Below are 18,897 nucleotides of genomic sequence, written 5' to 3' on the forward strand. Positions count from 1 at the left end.
GAGCGAGGAACGAACGGCTGATCGACGAGAGAAGGAAGAGGAATCGTGATATCACTCGCATCTCGTGTTCTTCTGGTTTCTCCTTTTAACTTCGCGCTTCTAACTTTAGTCAATGTGGTCATCCGCGTGTCACGAGAGTTACATACTCGTATGTCCGACGTTAGACACACGATCTCGTTTGTCTCGTTTTGTATACGCCTATGTAATCTATTGTTACGTAATTTAGCGTTATTATTGATCGAGCCTGGCACAAATCTGATCCCATATTCCTCTCGGCATCTTAGTTCCCAATCTCCAATCACTCTTTGCTTTTCGCAATTCCAACGATGATCGTAATTAGTCGTATCTATTCATCTCAAATACATTTTCAGAAATTATCTGATAATTATTAAACAAAGATATTAATTAGTAGCGTGCGAAGGTTGTCGCAGTCTCCACAACAGCGTTCACCAAAGAATGAAAAAGCCGACCCACGGATAGAGCAAACAAAAGAAAATACACAGAGTGGCTAACGCGAGAGACCGTCTCCTTTATTTTTAACTTCTCCTGGTGAAAGAAACAATACTCAGACCAGGAGCATGTGCTTAAAGCGGCTGGTGCCAAGAGTATGGCGCCGTATGCCAGCTTGTCAGTCGTTCGGCCGCGAACGCCACTCTACGTTTCTGCTTTTTAAATATACCAACCGAACTCTCTCGGCTTCCCAGTATTACGTCGACGACTGACCACGGCGCACGTCTTTGCAGCTATCAGTTCGAATCATCGTCCCGACACCCGGGGAGACGATCTGCCGCAACGTTTATCGATCGACCGCCATTCGCGCACTTCCGTTTCGATCTGTTCCCATTCGGTTCACGTTAAGTTTTCACTGATAGGATACGTTCGCGATTTCCTAGGTATGTAACACTTGTCGTTTTAGGTAAAAAGATGATCTGCGTTCAAATATCTTTATTTTTTTTATTTCTCACTTTTTGGCGTTTCATCGAATAAGTAACGATGAACTCGAGTATATTCGATACAACGAACAGAGTGTTTGTAGAAGATCAGAGTTATTGTCAGTACATGATAACGGGAAAGGAGAAAATCCAGGTGTAACAACTAAATCTGCATTCTCGAATCAACTTCCGTGTTTCCCAATTGGTTTGCACAACCATTTTAGATGCAGCTGCGAAAACATACGACTCGGGCGCGTTTAACATTTCGGCAGCTCGTAAATTCGCGTGCCAGCGGTTAGAGCAGCACACTATTCTCAAACTTTGAGATAGCTGGTTGGCGATTCGATAAAATCGCAGCAGTTTCTGGCAGGCGGGAAGCCGCTTCGAGACCATTGATGACACGGTCTTCGCGTAGATAAAGCGGCTTATCGGGGGCGCGACGGCTTCATAAATTACTCTATTGGTAACAAACCCTTCCACCTCGTTCCGCTAGTTTCGGCCAAGTCTATTCTGCAAACCGGATGAATAATATCAACAGAACGTTCCTATCTAACCGCTGAATTTCACGGATGATCGAAAGCTAAAGAAGAAAAAGAACAGTCGACTTCAACGGTCTTTAGAATGAAACGCGTACCTTCGCAAGTGTAAAACTAGGTAAGGAGCTTACGCAGACAGAATGTTCTCGAAAAATCGACCATGTCAAGTGCTCCGACACCTCCCAGAACCAAGAAGTATGGCTGAACTTCGTTCGTTTCTTGCCATTGGAAAAGCATCGGAAACGGCGATCCCATTAGTTTAATGGAAATTGGTTGACGACAATTGAAAACGTAGTTTTCGATGTGCAAGTCGAAGAACGAACTCAACGTTTCTACGACTCGTCTCGTTGTTTATCGAAAAGCGGACCGATTTTCCAAGGAACAGGATTGGCACCGCGTAACGGTGTCTAACTTCGATTCTAAAGACACTGTTTGTTGCCTTTGAAAATAGCCAACGGCCGAGATTAAACGCGTCACCCGATAAATAGTGCTTCATATTTCCGGCGGGGACGACGTTGACCAACTCGCAGAGGCAGCGCGCGAGCTTGTCGCGACGCGGTTCGATCGAGCTAACGAACTAGTCGAGCGCGTCTGTTTAAGTGAATTAACAGGAACGAGTCCAGTTTCGCCTTCTTCTTCTATTTCAGAGCGGCTGTCGATCCCCTCTCGTCTATTTGTTTCGTTTTAGTTCGTCACTCGTTCATCGCTCTCTACACGTCTCTCTTTCCTTTCTCTCGTTTTCTACGCTTTCTACGTTCTCCGTGCGCGTCCACGTGTAAGCAGAGTTCGAATCTGAGCTGATGCAATCCGCTCTGTGCCGCCAAAATGTTTCTAGAAGAAAGTCCAAGTTCGCGAAGGTCGCAGTTTGCGCCGCAGCACGAAGCCATTCGCGTCGTGTCGCTCGTTCGGACATCGTTGAACATATTTTCTTGTTTTTTAGAGGATGATTTGTGTAGACGATTGAAGAAGAAGATTCGTGTGAATTGATATCAGTTGGATGGAAAATTAAAGTTGCTTTGGTGCAGCGAATTGATACGAACGATCGATCAGACGCGTCACGGAGTCGGTTTTCTTTCTGTTTCGGTGTAGGAGCCTGGCGACCGCCGAAGGACGTTGTGTCGTAAAGTTTCCAGCGACTTCGTGAGAGCCTCCGAGTTGAATCGATGCTGAACCTCCTCGGGAATGAGAGCCAGCGCGAGGAAACATCGGAGAATTTGTAATAAAAGGACGTGAGAGGTGAGTCTCCGTTTCTTGTAAGATATTTCTTGGAATCTTTAAGGAACAAGCGTTAATTCATTGAGAATTGCCCTCTGAATTCTTATATTGTACAAATTTTATTCGCCCAAGTCACGCACTTTTAATTTATTTGTCCTTAAAATTCCTTAAGAAACTTCTTTTATTCAAAACATTTTGCTTTCCAAACATCGACACGCTTCTATTTCTTTACTTTTATTAATTAAAGAATTGTGCCATTTAATCTTTTAACAAATCTCATTATTATCTTATTCAATACATCTGTAATCTTATTCAATTCTCTTTCAAGCTTGAAATTCTTTTTTCTAAATAATCAAGTAATTATCCGCTTTGCTTAAAATTCTTCCGTATTAGATCAACCATTTTCAAACGTGCGCAATCCTCTGTTGAATCGTCTTCTCGACACGAAACGAACGAACCCACGGATCTCATTATACTCGCAGATTCGTTCGATTGGTAGACACGAATTCCGGGAGGAAACGCTCGGATATTAGCCATTAGCTAGTGGAGAACGCATCAATTTGAGGCCACGCCGATTATTCCAATCGCGTGATTTTCTATTGCGAGATCGTTCCACAAAGAATGCATATCCCATGGAAGAGCCATCTTCGTTTTGTAATTCCTCGAATCTTTCGTTTTCGCGGAGCTTTCGTTCTCGCCAAGCTTTCGTTCTCATCCCTGTCGAGCTACGTTTATATTTAGATTAAGGAAACACAACATGCAGAAAGGGCAAAATATAAGTTTTAGAGCCGTTCGCCATTCATTTCAATTTCAACGACGTGACCCGTGTTACTAAAGGAATATATTTAACGCCACGAGTAACTACTCTCATCGGGAAAGTTTACCCCTTACTATAAGTTCGGATTTTCCTAAGAATCATACGGATAGAAATTCCCGGAACAAAGTGAAGTTTCACGCGAATATTCTCGATTTAATATAATGTCTTTTTATTTAATTATAATAAATTTAATTTCATATTTAGCGAGACCGAATTCTAATAGTAAAGTTTACTAATTACTAAAGTATTATGGATGATAATAATTCGTGCTTTCTCGTGTTACGTTTATTTACAGCTCGTATCCCTTACTCCGCATGCTCCATATGCATTGCCGTGTGATATATCTTATATCCTAATTTTATATCGTGTTCGCTGATTTAACCAACTTTAGATATTTCCAATGGCATTCAAATCAAGTGACTTGATTGACCATGTAAACAGAGGAACATTCTTCGATATGACAGTAATAAATTAAGCAATTGATATATGAAAACTCCACGAAAAGAAAATTCTTCTAAGAGTGAAAATGTCATCGTGAAACAAAATACCGCGTAAAAGATGTTGTAGGAGATCGACGTGGTGAACAATCGAGGTTCAAGATCGTCGCCAAGCGGACCTGCACGTCGTGTGTAAAAATAGTCATCGATATAGCGGTTTACACGAGCCTTCGCCTTGCCCTCGCTTGTCTATTGCTCTTCGAAGATGCATTCAACCTCTATCGTAGGAACAGGTTTGCAAGGAAACCAACTTTCCGCTGTCGAGATCCCATCCGTTGGTCCCATGGGAAGAATTGGACTCGTCGTTCTTGCCAAACGTGATGAGCAGTTTGTGACTATCGGAAGCAACTCGATCGAGATAATCGTGAACGACTACTACAATGATGTTTGAACGTTGGTTGATTTCTGCCGGTTCTTGTTGATTTTGATCACTATCAACGTGGTTGTTATAGATTATTTCTATTTGCAATTTATTCGAAGCAAGTGATGCATTTTATTTATATTTCGGTTCTCATATCAAGCAAAAGTAAAGCATGGTAGTCAAAATTATCAATTTTTGGTCTTTTAACATACTTTCCCGTTTGTCAAAGTTCTGTAAATTCATAACGATACATTTTTGAAGCTTCGAATGACTTTTTGTAGAACATATGGATAAATCTCATTTTCCTCCTCGCGCTAGATAGAATTTTCATGGAGCTTTCATTTGAATTTCTTTGATACGAGTTTTATTCTTTAGTCGCCGGTATATTTGCACATCTTGTTCCTGGACGTTCATTGGATATTTTTCCATTTAGATTTCTTCGTTGTAAACTTTATTTTTCAGTTCGTAATTTACTCCTGCGTTTTGATGGATTTTTATCGGGACTCATGTTCGCAAAGATTAGACGAATTCGAGATTCCCAAAGATTTCTCGTTAGGATTTAGTTCGAAGGAAACACAGTCTCTTTAATACCCGTACTTTCTGAAGCAGCTTTTTTCCCACGAGGTTCCGGCAAGTTCGGTTCCAGCACGGCGGCTGAGCAAAAGGCGCGCCCTCCCCCAAAACTTCCGCGATAATCGCCTATAAAAACGAGAGGCAACGAGCATCTGACGCCATCAGAAAGTCCCTAATGCGCGGCCGTCGTTCACAGCCTCGCCCTCCTTCTTCACCCTTTTCTGTTTCTTTTTCGGCGAGAAACGAAGACTCTTCCAACGACCTACGTGGTCCGGATTTGCATTATAAAAATTTCCGCTACGTTATAAAATTCGCCGCAATCGCATCGCGGCGCCGCAGCTAAAACGTATTATGCCAAACGATTTTCTTATCTCCATGTTTTCCCTTTTCCGCGGGAATTTCGTCTCGTTGTAGAAAATTTTTACGCTTCCTCGTCAAATTGTATGATATTTACTTTTTCATTGAATCGTGTATTAGAAGTAGAAGAAAGGAAGTTCACGAAGAATTTCTTGTATTGTATTCTACAGTGTTCGTTAATACACACACGTACACACACAGGAAAGCTTTATCAGTAAACCGCAGATATTTATGCAAATTCGTTGCTTTTTGAAGATAATTTAAAAGAATGAAAGTTAGATCGAAAATTGCTTTTTTAATGTGCACTATATTTGGATGAATTTTATACCTTTGCATATTACATGCATACTCTGTGTATTCTTTCGTCTTCTATAAAAATGAAACTTTTACGATACTTGATAGAAGAACGCTTTTAAATATTACTGAATACAAATTCTTAAATTCATCGCTTATACCGCGATGACTTTTAGCTTATTTTTGTTCCCCCGCATGTCTGCTCTAACATAATTAATTTTCACGAAACACGTTCGCAAAGATGGCGATTCAGGGGCAGGAAGTCGCACGAACTCCCTTCGATCGTCTGGTAATTTCTCCCCAAGCTTTCTCGAATCTTTATGAAAGAAACGAATTCCTTTGTCCCGGTTTCCACTCGCCTCTTTCACGATGTTGGTGATTAATCGCTGCAGGTTGGCAGGTCCGCGTGTCACACTCACTTAATTCGCGCTAAGTCGCGTTCCCGTACTTCTTACAAAGTCTCGTCGTAGCCGGAGCATTACTTAGCTCCTTAATTGGAACACGACGTAAAAAGTCCGGTTCGTTTCTTGCCCCCGTTTGAAAAGAACATGCGCCACGTCAAGTTTTCCAACCGGACCACTGCCTTCGAGGTGGCTGCCGGACGGTTGTTTATTAAAAAACATTCACAGTTGTTCGTCGCTTAGAACACCGGCGACGTTTAACGAAACTTGTATACTGACATTTAACGAGAGAGTTACGAAAACACTTTTATCGTGACGATGTTTCGCCACTTTTCTCCTGGGGACACTTGCATTCTCGAAATAATTGCAGAATTTAATAATTCTCATTGTCAGTTTAAAAACTGTTCACGAAGTTGCAAACGTAAAGACCTTTTAAATTTACGAGGATAAAGTGATCTCGCTTTGACAGATTTGTCGAAAAACGTGAAGTTTGTCGCACCACTTCTTTTTTGTAGTAGATATATCCGACAACAAATGGATTCTTGACTGGTCTGGAGGGTCAACGGGTCGACAAATCTCGCGTTTGAAATGTAGCGAGCACAAAGCAGAAACAGCAACGGCCAGCCAGCGGGAAGCGTTTACAGACAAATATTTGCACTTGTAACGGGATATCGAAATCGCAAGTCGAGCGTACGTGCCGTGACTCATGAATCTCTTCGTTCACGTGGCGGGCAAAGGAAATTACGGAAACTGTTAAATTCTTTCTTCGTGTTGTTCTCGTTCGACCGACTACTCGAATCGATTCTCTTGTTCTGTGAGCGAATGTATCATACGTTTGATTCGTTTCGGAAATGTTTCCAGACTAAAACTGTTGGGTAAATATGTATGTAAACTGAAATTGAAAGCAAACAAGTAAAATAGATCGAATAAAAAGGAATAAATTGCAATTATTATAAAATATATTTTTACGGAACGGTCTGGCCGCACAGTCATATAGAAACGTCATGGTGTAGAATATGCTTGGTTATTCGATGTCGATGTTATCAAGACGAAATTAAACGATTGTTTCAATTCCCCGCATTCGGAAAGCCAGCTGCGCTGATACGATTCTTTCAGTTCTCTTACAAACGTATTCAGGTTATAAAATTAAAAAATATCTTCTTTTTTTACAAGAACATTCTTATGTGATCGATTCGTGTCAATTCTTTGGATATCGAATTTCGAAAGAAATTAAACATCAATTAATTACAACAAGGACCCCAAAAGAAATTCATGAAACATGTACCTTAAAATATTAAAATTAATATATAATTAATGTCATCCTAAATCTTGAATTTAATCACCGAGTTAATGAACGAAGAATTAAACTCCGTTTGAATGAAAAAGATTAAAGATATTTCGTATGTCTTTTCGTGCAATTTGCTGTTTTTTACGATTACATATTCCACCGGAGAATCAATTCATAATTCAAACAATGCAGCAATGGTATAAGTAGTCACGTCGACGAATAACCGATGATTCTTTTGTTGTTTTCTACTGCCAACAGTCGCGATTCGAGGAGCACATAGTCATAATGATAGATAGTTGGTTACGCAAACGGAAATACGGTCAGTTAAAATTATCGTCAGATCGAATGATGAATGAGCGCGATGTTTTTTTATAAGTTCGTATTGTAGAATATATACCTAAAAGGGGATTGAGTAGAAGATAGACCTAAATATGCATGAAATCGCTTGCACTGACCTCTTTTCATCGCGAAACTTCTATCTGCTTGCTGATAAGCGGGATCGAACATGATCCGAGAAACGTATCTTATGGAACCCTCGTCTTTCTAGTTGTCGAGTGAAGACGTTTAATCGCGCAAACAAGAATGGACGTAAATTAAATGAAAGTTTCAGATATCAACGGACTTAGAATACCATTAAGAAGTTTAATTAAGTTGAACAAAAAACAAATTGCAGAGGGCAAAGTGTACGCTCGTCTTGTAAAACGAATCTTTTGTTTTTCATATCTGGCTAGTTTCAAATTTAACTCTTTAGTTAAAAGTCCTGAAACGTTTACGCCATCGAATCGAGTCACATTTCTTCTTTCGTCGAACGTTTAACCTCGTTCACGGGTTATTTATCGACGATCCATAAAACTATATACACTTTAATTAACGAAAGAGTCGTCGAAAGGTTCTCGTTGTGTCGCGGACCATCTGAATTCTAAGTTTCTTCTCTGTAATTTATTCCAAAATTTTCACTGCCCTTATCACGTTCCACTTGGTCACCTAGAGTTATCCATGTTCACCGTGTTTCCACGTTTCCTCACACGCCAAACACTTGAAATTACCTTCGGAACACAAACACTGCAAGACAAACACCGTATTTTCCTCGATTTTAGAAAGCATATCGTGTGTGGACACCTGAATTCCACGTCCGTGCACCTCTCATCTGCTAATTGCGCCAGCATTCCCAATTTCTCTGAAAATATCGCCTCGCCGTAATTGGATCCCCAAAATCTACCTACGTTGTCGAGGTCTTTCGAGTCTTGACCGGATATCTCAATTTATTTAAAGTGGAGACATCGTAAATTTGTTTGAGTTGTCGATTGTTTACGTTGTCGTTAATCACTGTAGATTCAACAAATAAAAAATTAATCATGAAACATTCTAGAAATGCAAAGTTATATAGTTAGAACATTGAATAATACATACGAACAGTAATTATCGTGAATCGAAAATTAGTCACCGACGACTCTATTAAATTAAAAATTAATCGTCAAACAGTCTACGGGTGAAAACTTCTACAATTAGAACACAGAATAGTACATGTATCATTGCAAACGGAGCATCTATTGTTCAAGAACAGAAAGCTTTTCTGCTTTTCACATCGTGCTTTTGTAGATTTCCTTATCCGATTTACCTAACTTTCTCATGAATCAAACTGGCTACAACTCTTATCCTATTACCTCTAAGTATCGATAATTCGAAAACTACTTATCTACTATGCTATTTGTTCGCAATAATCTAACAGTGTATTATACCTACGTATGCAACAATATTTTACATAGTTCTACAGTTATCACCGTTCCACGCACACCACATTTTCCCAAGTTCTACAGCCCGTATCGTAACTCACCACGAACTCTACGCGCGCGTGGTTGCTAGTCAATACCACCTTATTCTAATTAGTCTGCTAGGGTCATTCATATTCTGCACACAGTTCTACCTAACCCTCTACGACAGACACCTAGCCTCCATTTCAAGACAAACGTCACGTCTACCGCAGTTTTGTTGAAAGCGAAATTGCCTGCTCCCCAGTACGACGATTCATCAACGAGAACAGAAGATGACGTGAATATCGTGGTTGCTATTTATTTATTACAAGAAGAATATTTTCCCCTCTTCTTCTCGTGCTGCATCTATACATTTAATTCGTTTCAATGGTTGAAAAAGTGAAACAAGCTAGAAAGAGAGGGTTGTTCGATCGATGTGAAATCGTGAATCAGGGAAACGAAGGAACAACGATAACCTTGTATCCAGACAAAAGTGCAATTACACGGTTAACGCCGGTTCGAGACGAGCGCATTTGATCGTGCGCGTTGCGCAATCCTCGCAACTCCCGCTGTCGTCTCTTTTGTTTTTTTTTCCGCTCGCGTGATTGCAACGTGATTAGTTTTGCACCTGGTCTTCCCTTGAATTCTTTCGTACAAAGATTCTATTTGATTTCAGTCCGTGTCAAATATTTCCAGCTTTTCGAAGAATATTCTGTATCTGACAAATAGTGATGAATTATACGATATTATTGCAACCAAAGAGTAAATGTAACGCTAGAAATAATTAGATAGCTGGATAACTCGTGCTTAGAGTTGAGAAAATAGTTGCAATTTCTCTTAAAATCTTTGCGAATCCTCGTTTTGAAATATTGCAATTTATATTATTTCATCGGTGACGTGACAAAATACAATTTCTTATTTAATTTTACCGATCTAAAATGGAAAAGCGAACAATGCTAACGTGTATGAATGAAAAGGTTCGGAAATAATTATAATCTTTTTCTTTTCGAAACATAATATTCGGTATTAAAACGTATTATTACGAAAGAGTGCTTGAATGAATGAACGATCGTATTGAATAATTTTTCCTCAATACGAATGGTTAATTCTCCCGATGCTGCTTTTACCAGAAAATAATTAAGAACGTCTGATTCTTCGAAGTATCTTCACGGACCTCTTTCCATCGCGAAAGATAAAGGACAAGAGAAGCTTCAATAAGCTTACCCCAGAGACGATACTAAACAAGTTTTAGGGATCTCCGATACAATCAAGCGTCTGGACTGGCATTAAGCACCGAGAATCACTGGCTTGTTTTACCATCGATCGGAAGTCGTTTCATGACACGGAAGAGATTCTTATACGAGCAACGAAAATACGATGTAAAAAAGAAGGAGAAACGAGGCGTCAGCTGTTGAATGGCTGCTGACGAGCGGCCGTAACAAGGTTTAACTTCTCTAAAAGCGTCTATTTTACAGCTGTGTCCAGCGAGTTTTGTAAGAGCGACAGCAACGATGAAAAGCAACATGTTAGATTACGTATCTCGCAAAGAAAAAATATTTTTATTCCCATAATATCATGGACCTGTAGAGAGGCAGCATCGATAACGGAATGGAGAAAGTGTCGAACGTGGATATGATTAAGGGTGTCATCGCGAACCAAATTGATGGTTTTATCAATCCTGCGACTATCACGACGTGACCTCGGTTTGCGGTATGTTATTCGGGTAAACTTACGCGATAACGTGTCAGCTTCAGGAAACTTCGAAACAGTTGCTACTGCGTTGACGCCGGGTGGCTTTGCTAACGCCTGTTTCATTCATTAATTAGATGGTGACTTACAAGTTGCGACGAGGTAATTACATGATCGAACTTTCAAAGAGCAATTCGAAAGGAGAATCGAGAGATGGTTTGAAAGGGAAGTTTTACCTTTTTCTTTTTTCCCCTCAGATTTAATTCGGTATATCTCTGTGCCTGTCTGGAACTTTTCGACGTACGTATTCGTTAATTCGGAAATCTAATCTCCGAAAGATTAAACTGTACAGGGATATATTGAGCGACGGTCACGTGTTCGTAGTTAATTGGTTCGAACGTTTTAACATTTCCTCCTTGCTCGACTTTGCAGAACAGATTTGATTAATTCTGACCCCGTAGCTGGAATTTGTAACCCTGCCAACAATATCTGTCACACTGTTCCATTTAAACGTGTTCCGCCCGGCAATTCAATTGATGTAATTTCCCAGTTTTTGCTTCCCCTTTGCGTTCGATCAGGCTTCTTTTCGCGTCCAATATCCGCGGTTGGTTCTCACTATAACCGGAGCCAGAGATATTGCTCGCTCAAGGACATCAAATCACTTTTATAAGATCTTACGAACGGAAGAAACTGCGGTTGAAATGCACCAGATTAGGAGATGAAGAAGGAAGTATTGAAAAATAATTTGGGTGACTTTTTATCGTATCTTTAGTTAGTTAGTTTAGACAGAACAAATATTTCAGAATGAAAAAATTCCAAGGGTAGTAATTACGTTTATCGAATTTGTCTTGTAAATTAATTTCTCTATTATCACTCTCTGCTGCTTGGAATATAAAAATTTGAGGATATTTATCTGAGCTAGAAACCGTAACTACTTCCACCGAAAATGAATCAGGTTTCTAAAGGCGAGAGAACAAAAGTACAAAGGGCTTAATTTCACGGAAAACAAGGTCCGCAATAACCAATCGATCGTCTCCAAGAAAATGTAACAGAGTTCGGCGGAATTTCGAGGAGCACCGCGGCAAATTCGAAGCTGTGCCATTCGATTCGTCGACGATAACGGCTCGGCCGCGACTTATTTCACGCTTCTCCGCAAATTATAGCGTGGCACACCGGGCTTCTCAGGCTGAGGTTGATTAGATCTGGTAGCGGGGCTGGCTATTTCACGAGGAACTCGCTAATTTTGAAGTTAATGCCGCGTGCAACGGCACTTTTCAATTCGGCCGAATAGAGTTCGTGAGTTCCATGCTCACGTGATATCCTTCGTTCAACGTTCCTTTTCAAAGACGGAAAGAGTACTGTCGTGGCTCTGAAACCACGGTCGGTCTTATCTCCTTCCCAAGCTGAAACGTTTTAAACGTCGCGCGCGCACGTTATCCAGGCTAATGGTGAATCAACTGGTTTATTTTTATCGTATAAAAATACTGGTAATCGTTCGAGCAAAGGCTTTATCGTATTTGCTATTTCAATTTATTCGGTCGTTGTGGATATTCGTTTGTAAAGAAACATGGATGAAACAGCGAAGCTTACAGTGAAATTTATAAATTTTCTATTTAATTTGGTAAATCCGCGATATAGATAGAACCACGGACACAAGCGTTTTACCACAGTTTGAACAAAGTATTTAGAAATGGAAGAAACGAAATCGAAGAGATTTCTTTCCTTGACCGATTTTTGATCCTTTGATGGAGTTGGCAGGTGGGTTTCGGTAGATGGCTCGTGAACGCGCCATTACCATGTAATCGTTATGTGAAGCGACGAAGAAAAGTCGAGATTGCATTCTTCAATGGAACGGATCATTTGACTTCGATCTCTTTTATAAGATCTTGCTATTCCAACCATTTTCCATTTCTCTTCTCCAACAAAAAAGAATATCGAAGTATAATAAAGAATCACACAGGTAATATCGGTTAATGCTAATGTCTATATAAGAATATTGCACGACTGGTAATGTAAAACGAAGTGGTCGAGTTTAATATTCGTTCAGGTGTTCCGTAGAATCTGAAATGCAGATGAACCGACTGCCTTAAAGACGCGAGCCATCCAAACAAACCCGGCCGGAATTAGCACATTAAACGAAAGCTTCGAAACTTTCGGCCAGGGGATTTCAAATAGACGAAGGTCCGTTCAATTTAGAACGACGGAGGAGAGATCGAAACTCGTCGATCGCCTGTCTCGAGACTCTAGAGTCTTCTATTTCGGATGATAATTAAACGGCCATTGTTCTTCGCCGACTAACAAGACCATAAAAAGGAAAAATCGAGAATATGTTTGAATGGTTCGTAGACAGGTGTGAGTTACATCATCTCCGGAAAGTTTCGCGTCTGGAGTTCAATACATATTTCTTTCGTTCAAGGCAAAGTTATGCAATGCACATTATTCTCCTTACGTTGCACAGGTATAATCGTTGTTTGAGACAGCATGAAAGAAGTATCGAATGGAAATGCGATGAAGGAAAAGTCGTGGAAAAATTGGCCATGAAATACGCATCTAGACACCTTTGCCTCTAAATCTCCTTTATTCCTAACCAAATACCATAAATTTATCTTTTATCAGCGAGAGTAGGCCATCTAACGTACTATATAAACAGAAATGGCTTTGTTTGAAACTTCTTCTATTCCGTAGACCATACTTGAGAAGGAAGAAACGGAGAAGCTCTCGTTAACGATACAGGTTCGTCATCGCAAGCCAGGTTGCAAAGCGAACATAAATCAGAGAGAATCGTCGTTAGCCACGGGAACGCGTATATCATCGTCCAGTTTCGCCTCGTTTCTTTATGTTCTTTTGCGGTTGCCGACTCTTGGCGCCAACGTGAGAGTACTCGCCGTGTACAAACCGCGGCCCATTTTTATCAATACGGACAATTTACTCCCGAAATAACTATAACGCAGAAAAATGACCTTTGCGGAAAATCTTGCAGATCGCTAAGAAAATCACGGTAACGCGCGTCGAACATCCATCGACCTCCTTTGTCTATCTTCTCGTATCTTCTTGCGTAAAATAACGAGCAATAGCTCTTCTGGCGCAAATTTTACGAAAATTGCGCATAATCATGCTCGTAACAATTTTTTATCTCCTTGTTTTTCTTTTTCCTCTCAATCATTGTCAGTTAGTCGATGTTCTTTATTATTATGATATTACCGATCGTAGGTAAAAATATACAAGGTTCTTTTGACATCTTTTTTCTTCTGGTGTTCTTTTATTACAATTAGATAACAGATTTTTATATATTTATGGAAATTTGAGACATAATTGCACGTTATATTAAAAATCATGCATTATTATTAAAGTAAGGAAACCAAAGAAATGTCGAATATCCAAAGTAGACTCGTTATGATATTTAATACGTGAAAGAAATTTCTGCCTAGATTCCAATTTTTTTATTTGCATTTACAAAGATACAAATTTGTGTAAATATCTGAATCTCGTTATAACCATAACTATTCTTTTTACGTTCAAAATTCTATCTCGTCTTCCGCTTTCTCTATGATCGAATGTGCAATTAACATAACTCAACGGCTTGACTGCTAAAGAGATTTAATGGCTCCTGATACGATGGGCGCCGATGATTAGATCACCGGTAACTTCCACGGAATCCCTACGTACGAGCGTGTATACGTCGACGCGTTTCCAACTTACCTCCAACTACTCGTTAGCTCTGTAACCGATTACTAATGGTGCATCTACTTTGAGAACTCGATCCAGTGAACGACTCGCAGCAGCTGCATCAGCGAATTTCTAACGGAAATCCTGATAATACGCGACAACGATTTGTGTCGTAGCGTAACAATAGAATCATAAAACTATCAGGTCTTTAGAAATAACTGCCATTGAATAATCGATGGTCGTTTATAACCAGGAAAAACCGAACGATGCGTAGTTTTTGGAATTAGCATACCTTTCCTATATTTCCGTAAACCGAGTTTTATTATTTTGTTGATTACGAACTATTCTTACGCGCGGTCACTTCAAGATCTGTCGTTAAATGATGCGAGCGGTACTTGCGAGCTGAACTTCCTCCTTTCACGCATTTCATATTCATTAATTGCTTACTTCATCTCGAGAAAATGCCAAAGTATATAATAGAATTTCGTCGAGTAAACACGCAGTCTTAACAGAGCCTTGGTTTTTTCTGAACCGTCATTGTTTTTCAAAGAGGCTCGACTACAATAAGTTACTGCAACAATTTGTTTCGTGTATCTATTAATCGTTCATTATTTTCCGGTTGAAACGTTCATGTAACACTTGTTGTTCACTGATAGATCACTATTTACAGTATTCGTCAAATGATGAATCGTACGAATCCACGAATTGTTTTTCTTTCGAGGATTGAAAATGTGCGCATTGTCTATCCATACAGAGATAAGCAGTGGCGAAATGTTAGAAAAAAAAAAAAAAAAAAAAAAAAGAAAGAAGAATTGGATGAACTGCGCGAGGTATTAGGAAAAGACGAGTTTTCGTGTCTCTTTAATAGTAGGGAAGTTCTTCTAATGAAATTAGTACCTTTCAACCATCGAAAGGATAAGGACTACGAACGTACTACCGTTACATGAGAACCGGTGGTTTAAAGAAAATCGCATTCGAAGAAGTTTGACGACAGCACCACTTCGCTTTGAAGCGGCAAACGGTAAGGGGATTTCAAACGAACCGGCGAAACGACGCGACGCGCCGCTGCTTTCAAATAAATCTACTTTTGGCCACGAACGAAAATAGAGTAACAAGAAGAAAAAGAAACTTTGCATCCGTGGATTCTCGTTTGATTAACATCGAGCTGTTTTTTTTTTTCTCTCTTTCTCTGTCGAAAACAGCGACGCTCGAAAAAAGGATACACACGATCCAAAGAGTTACGAAACCGATTACAACTACGAAAAAGACTATTATTCCCTGATAAACAGGCTGTTTCTTTATGAGCGAGTTTGCACTTTTGACACTGTTTGCAGACGCGGAATTTGAACGAAAAGATAGACAGAGAGAGAGAGAGAGAGAGAAAGTTCTGTCGTACTGACAGCGTTTTATTTGACTTCGTTTACCAGCCCATGTCTGTTTGCCAGCACACGTGAAATTTATTGCTGCCTGTGAGAACTAATTGTTGACGGTATCATGAATCAACGTGTGTTTACTAGCGGATAAATCGGTTAAACACCGTGATTACCAGTCTAGCATAATACGTCAAACTTGCATAATATTAAACCGCTAATGCGCTTGGTTTGTGCGCTACGGGAACTTTCCACTGACGGCCATTTCTCCTTCCATCACGACTTTCCTCAAACTGAAGCGTCAGGGAAACCGACGTAATTCCCTTAAACCATCACGTGAACATAATTCTTCTTAATTACGCCAAAATTTGCTAATAATGTATGTACATTCTTATCGTGTTTATATTCTTTTTTTAGAATCTTTAAGAACGATCTTGATAGTAGGATGAAAAATACTTTTAAAAACTTAGGTCATCCACGTTGCCCAGATCGTTTTCCTTTATCTGCTCTTCACAGATGTTTCGCATTACTAAAACTTGCTAAAACTTGCTAAAAGTAATTCGCGGCATTTCCAATTTTTTCCTAGTTATTTCGGGAACCAGCCGCGTCGATTCACGTGATATTGAGTAAGAAGTATAATCAGTTATCAGTTTACCTTAAATTGCAAATTGAAATTAACGTCATACGTTGTAAATGTCGTTGTCTTACTAAAACGTGGAGCTTCACGTGACTTGCGATAAAAAATGATGATAGATAAAGTTCAACTGGCACGTGGGGCGAAAAATTCTGATAAACAAGACCGTGCAACCAAAAATTTACCTCGTGAGCGTCGCAAAGAAACGCCTGTTTCGTGGCAAATATTTGCATACCTAGCAATTGAAGAATTATTTTTAAACTCGAACGTGTCATCGTCTATGATCTCTGGAAGATTCCGTGTACGTATCGTACACATCGATTCGCTATCGGTTTCATGATTCTAATTATTCAAAATTTGGATTAAACAAACCAGCACAAAGTTCGTGACAGTTGTGCAAATCTCTCGGATCGCTTGTGAACAAATAACGATTTAACTAAACGTAAATGCCGAGTCTATTATATGAATATATATACAAGATACGAGAAACATTAAGGCAATTTTCTGAGAAAGATATAAAACGTGATTAATCGTCACGATTCGTGATCACGATCACACTCCAGATTATCGCACTATCCGAGTAAAAACAGCGAATCCGTTTGCGATGTGTTGACTCATCAAATGTGAAAACGTGTCGAGTTCTGGCGACGATCGTTGGCCGATTGATGATTACATTGGACGCAACTGTCGTCACGCGTCAGGTGTCAGAGCATCGATTCTGTCACCATAAACGATCGAAAAATTTTCGCCGATGTAACCGTTGAAACTATTGGATAGAATTCTCCCGATATATATTTTGCGCCTAGAGCTAGCAAAAAATTTTGATAAAAAAAAAAACTGAATACATATTGACATACAACAATTCAAACGGAAACATTTTTTAAATGTGGCTTTAGATTTCATTCCGCAATGCAGACTTGCTGTATGTAAATATGTATATGTGGTAATTTAGCTTATGTTTAAATTAAATTTAACCGTGACTCATTAGTTAAATCGAAATTGACAAACGAAGTGTGGTTAACTTTCTGTAATAAAAGTGCTCCACGTTGTTCGTGAATTCTCCTTGTAATTTATAATTAGCGGATCGAGCTAATTAATAATAAATCGCAGAGATCGATAAAACGATCCGACTCAAATAAAACGCAGCAAAACGTAACTTCCACATTCTTGTATTCAGTTGAACAAATAATCCGCAGCGGTCTCGACGCTGATAAATTAATTGTCCTTGCAGTGGGATAGATTAATCACCAAAATGGACGAAAAAGCAGCCGCGCATAATTTATAAAGTTGCACGACAAGAACGATTGCCGAAACCAACGCGAAAATCTTTCACGGAACAGAGGGGATTATACGGTCTTTAATCAGACCGAGTAAAGTTAATCAGAGTGCAAGTGCAGCAGAGAGAATACTCTAACGAATCTGGGGAGATCTAAAGTCTCATGGAACGAGTTCGATCGACTTCGGCGAAAATTTAAATCACGTCGCGACTCCAGAATCGACCAGTAGTCGAACTTTTCTGGCCCTTGGCGCTCGCCATCGGTCCCCGATGCATCTGGAGGATAGCCAAGTGTAACGATGGCGCAGCAATGCGCAATGACGTACCGTGGTGCACCGTGAGGATTAACTCATCCAGAAGTGGGCTGGCAAACGTGCTCAAATGCAGACACCATCGAGCCGTGACGATTTCTCGATTTTGACAATATAATGAAATTATCGATGAGGATGTCTTTTGAGCTACAGTGGCTCGCAAGCAGAACTTCGATCTGCAAATTCACCTCGCATCGACGTTCAATGACGCTTTGATTGCGTAAGATTCTCTTACTTGTTCCTCGAATGTAACACGAGGAGCAATTTTCAAGATATAATCGAATCTCTTATATTATATTTTCTTGCTCGTAAATTACGCGCGATTCATTGCCAAAAAAAAGATAACGAGTCGATTAATAAGTAACAAGTATCGAGATGTAGCTCGCTCCCAAGTACCGAACTGATTAAACTTTGTTAATCGCTCATATAAAGAAATAAACATTCATGAGACATTCGTGAGAAATAAACGTCGCTCGTTATCAAGTATCATTGCCAAAAATACTTTATGAAAGAAACAACTATTATTGCATTTCAGTTGCCTAATCGACAAAAATAAACTCTGCATTTTGGCAGCTAACACCGTGCACGAACATTCATCACCTATTCATCATTGTTCTAAACAGTCGCAATGAGATCATCTTTTTTTTCATTTCTTTTTTCGTTTTATAGAAATCATTCGTTTTGCATTAACATTCGTTAACAAGGCAATGGGTGTGTTATTTATTACACTCGATGCAGGCGACGCTGGCGCTCGTCGATGCTAGAAAAATTTCGACTATAGTAAAGAAAGGTATGGATAAATTTTGCTATCGATTAACACGAATATTCTCGTTAAATGGAAGATTGGTATTTATCGCGGCGTAAATTGCTTATCCTTCTTCGCTCTCGATTAACGTTAATGAGGGAACTCGAATTCTATGATTGATAAT

General features: G+C 39.6%; 1 protein-coding gene across 3 annotated transcripts in view; it reads left to right on the forward strand.

The window, feature by feature from the left end:
• Positions 1-699: 699 nt before the first annotated feature.
• The window catches only part of LOC105666567 (sodium-coupled monocarboxylate transporter 1), a 37,101-nt gene continuing 18,903 nt past the window's right edge, over positions 700-18,897 (forward strand). Inside the window, exons 1-2 of one of the 3 annotated variants that reach the window (XM_012317158.3) lie at positions 700-893; positions 2,558-2,704. The gene's annotated coding sequence lies outside the window, so the exon portion shown is untranslated. Of the gene's footprint in view, positions 894-2,408; positions 2,705-18,897 lie in introns of those variants that run through there. The other 2 variants (XM_012317159.3, XM_020866716.2) reach the window with 2 other exon arrangements.

This window comes from Bombus terrestris, chromosome 15 (genome assembly GCF_910591885.1).
Source record: "Bombus terrestris chromosome 15, iyBomTerr1.2, whole genome shotgun sequence".
Classification (NCBI taxonomy): domain Eukaryota; kingdom Metazoa; phylum Arthropoda; class Insecta; order Hymenoptera; family Apidae; genus Bombus; species Bombus terrestris.